Source organism: Oncorhynchus gorbuscha, unplaced genomic scaffold, assembly GCF_021184085.1.
Source record: "Oncorhynchus gorbuscha isolate QuinsamMale2020 ecotype Even-year unplaced genomic scaffold, OgorEven_v1.0 Un_scaffold_1196, whole genome shotgun sequence".
Classification (NCBI taxonomy): Eukaryota; Metazoa; Chordata; class Actinopteri; order Salmoniformes; family Salmonidae; genus Oncorhynchus; species Oncorhynchus gorbuscha.
Genome location: NW_025746047.1, coordinates 10,015 through 14,005, shown reverse-complemented (window position 1 = coordinate 14,005; position 3,991 = coordinate 10,015).

Genomic DNA, 3,991 nt, shown 5'->3' with positions numbered 1-3,991 from the left:
GTCCAAATAACCACATACCCAAGAATATTTAGATAGTTAAAAAACTAAAAGTGTGCACTCTGAACGACTTCGGAAGAGCAGAAAACTATGATAATAAACTATATAAACAACTATGAAGACAGGGCTGTGTGTGCGGGAACGATGACCTATTATTTAAGTGTGGAATATATTCTCTCTCTCTCTCTCTCCCTCTGTGTCTCTCTCTCTCTCTGTCTCTCTCTCTCTCTCCCTCTCTCTGTGTCTCTCTCTCTCTCTGTGTTTCTCTCTCTCTCTCTGTGTCTCTCTCTCTCTCTCTCTCAGGCTATGAAAAAGACAAAAGATAGGACATTGAACTCCTGAGTGTTGAACTTATGCTTTTACTCTACAGCAACCCTGGTTGTTATATGACCCTGAGGGTCATCTATGAATGTTGGAGCATCTACAACTATTGAAGATGCTTTCAGGGTTTTTCAGAAATACATTTATATATATAATAATATATGCCATTTAGCAGACGCTTTTATCCAAAGCGACTTACAGTCATGTGTGCATACATTCTACGTATGGGTGGTCCCGGGGATCGAACCCACTACCCTGGCGTTACAAGCGCCATGCTCTACCAACTGAGCTACAGGACTGGTTTACAGATATGTATTATTATAAAAATAATTGTAAGGGTTTTCCTGTGGTGAAGGAGAAGCGGACCAAAATGCAGCATGGTGGTTATTCATGTTCTTTAATCAAGGAACTAGACATGAAATAACTAACAAAACAATAAATGTGCAAAAACCTAAACAGTCCGGTTTAAACACAGAGACAGGAACAATCACCCACAAAACCCAACACAAAACAGGCTACTTAAATATGGTTCCCAATCAGAGACAATGACTAACACCTGCCTCTGATTGAGAACCATATCAGGCCAAACATAGAAATAGACAAAACCTAGAAAAACAAACATAGACTACCCACCCAACTCACGCCCTGACCATACTAAATAAATACAAAAGAAAGGAAATAAAGGTCAGAACGTGACAACAACAATAAACCAACCAGCTCAATAATGTTTCTCAGACTAACACACTGTTGAGTTTCCTATTTACTAAAGAAACAACCACTAAGACAAAACACAAAGAGTTGTAATATAATCTGGAAACATGTCATTCTATACGGAAAACAGGTACATTCTGAAAGATTATGATGTCGATGTGATTTTTAATTCATCTCTCAATTTAGGATAATACTGTATATTTTATACTTTACTTCAATTGTATTAATTATCATGTCTCATACCTGGCTAATACACTACCAAGCCATGCAAACAGCTATGGAATTAACCCAGAACAGGTGTGTGTCTTTTTTGGATCAATAATTGATCAAGAATTCCCAATAGGCTTGTGTCACGTCCTGACCATAGTTTGCTTTGTATGTTTATAAGTTTTGTTTGGTCATGGTGTGATCTGAGTGGGCATTCTATATTGTATGTCTAGTTTGTCTGTTTCTGTGTTTGGCCTGATATGGTCAATCAGAGGCAGGGGTTAGTCCCAAACACACCGCCCGGGCAATGAAGGAGTGTCTTCGTAAGAAGCATTTCAAGGTCCTGGAGTGGCCTAGCCAGTCTCCAGATCTCAACCCCATAGAAAATCTTTGGAGGGAGTTTAAAGTCCATGTTGCCTAGCAACAGCCGCAAAACATCACTGCTCTAGAGGAGATCTGCATGGAGGAATGGGCCAAAATACCAGCAACAGTGTGTGAAAACCTTGTGAAGACTTACAGAAAACGTTTCACCTCTGTCATTGCAAACAAACAACAAAGTATTGAGATAAACTTTTGTTATTGACCAAATACTTATTTTCCACCATAATTTGCAAATAAATTCATTAAAAATCCTACAATGTGTTTTTCTGGATTTATTTCCCCCATTTTGTCTGTCACAGTTGAAGTGTACCTATGATGAAAATTACAGGCCTCTCATCTTTTAAAGTGGGAGAACTTGCACAATTGGTGGCTGACTAAATACTTTTTTGCCCCACTGTACATCCTAGAAACCTGGTTAAACTATCATTATGACATCATGGATGAATTCTAGAATATACTATATAGCCTAGAAACCTGGTTAAACTATCATTATGACATCATGGATGAATTCTAGAATATACTATATAGCCTAGAAACCTGGTTAAACTATCATTATGACATCATTGATGTATGTCACAACAATAGAACTCAGGTTCTTGTCACGGTGTTCAAATTGCCATCAATAAAATGCAATTGTCTTCGTAGCTTATGCCTGCCTGTACCACAACCCCAAACGACACCATTGGACGTACTGCCAAATTCTCTAAAACTACGTTGGAGGTGGCTTATGGTAGAGCAATTAACATTCAATGTTCTGACAACAGCTCTGGTGGATATCCCATGCCAATTGTACGCTCCCTCAAAATATGAGACATCTATGGCATTGTGTTGTGTGGCAAAACTGCACATTTCAGAGTGGCCTTATATTGTCCCCAGCACAAGGTACACCTGTGTAATGATAATGCTGTTTAATCAGATTCTTGAAATGCCACGTGGATTGATTACCTTGGAAAATGAGAAATGCTCACTAACAGGGATGTAAATATATTCCATATGTTACAGGGGAAGTCAAGAAATGGAACAGCAAGGCCACAGAGCATGACATAAGTAGAGCTGTGGGAGACCACCTCAAGCCCCTGGTAGAGCAGGGGGTGGTGTTTACCACTCCACCACACCTACAGCAGGCTGGAAAAGTGGGATTGATACTGTTTGATCCATTTGTTTGTTTCAGTTTTCAGGAGTTGAATCCTTTGACATATGGTTGATTTTTACATTTTCAACAAAAAAAATGTACTGGATTGGTTGAAAAGAGAAACTTACATATCATGCACTATTTTACCAGTGGCTGCATTTATACTGTTATTCATACTAAGATACTATTCATGGACCAAGATATTTTTTGTTGCCTTTGGACATGTTTATTCATTGGTTTTTGAGTCTGTTGATTGGTCGGTCATTGGTTTTGAGTCTGTTGATTGGTCGGTCATTGGTTTTTGAGTCTGTTGATTGGTCGGTCATTGGGTTCATTGGTTTTGAGTCTGTTGATTGGTTGGTCATTGGTTTTGAGTCTGTTGATTGGTCGGTTATTGGGTTCATTGGTTTTTGAGTCTGTTGATTGGTCGGTCATTGGTTTTTGAGTGTTGATTGGTCGGTCATTGGTTTTTGAGTGTTGATTGGTCGGTCATTGGCTTCATTGGTTTTTGAGTCTGTTGATTGGTCGGTCATTGGCTTCATTGGTTTTTGAGTCTGTTGATTGGTCGGTCATTGGGTTCATTGGTTTTGAGTCTGTTGATTGGTCGGTCATTGGGTTCATTGGTTTTTGAGTCTGTTGATTGGTCGGTCATTGGGTTCATTGGTTTTTGAGTCTGTTGATTGGTCGGTCATTGGGTTCATTGGTTTTGAGTCTGTTGATTGGTCGGTCATTGGGTTCATTGGTTTTTGAGTCTGTTGATTGGTCGGTCATTGGTTTTGAGTCTGTTGATTGGTCGGTCATTGGGTTTTGAGTCTGTTGATTGGTCGGTCATTGGTTTTGAGTCTGTTGATTGGTCGGTCATTGGTTTTGAGTCTGTTGATTGGTCGGTCATTGGGTTCATTGGTTTTTGAGTCTGTTGATTGGTCGGTCATTGGTTTTGAGTCTGTTGATTGGTCGGTCATTGGGTTTTGAGTCTGTTGATTGGTCGGTCATTGGGTTTATTAGTTTTGAGTCTGTTGATTGGTCGGTCATTGTTTTTTGAGTGTGTTGATTGGTCGGTCATTGGGTTCATTGGTTTTTGAGTCTGTTGATTGGTCGGTCATTGGTTTTGAGTCTGTTGATTGGTCGGTCATTGGGTTTATTGGTTTTGAGTCTGTTGATTGGTCGGTCATTGGGTTCATTGGTTTTTGAGTCTGTTGATTGGTCGGTCATTGGTTTTGAGTCTGTTGATTGGTCGGTCAT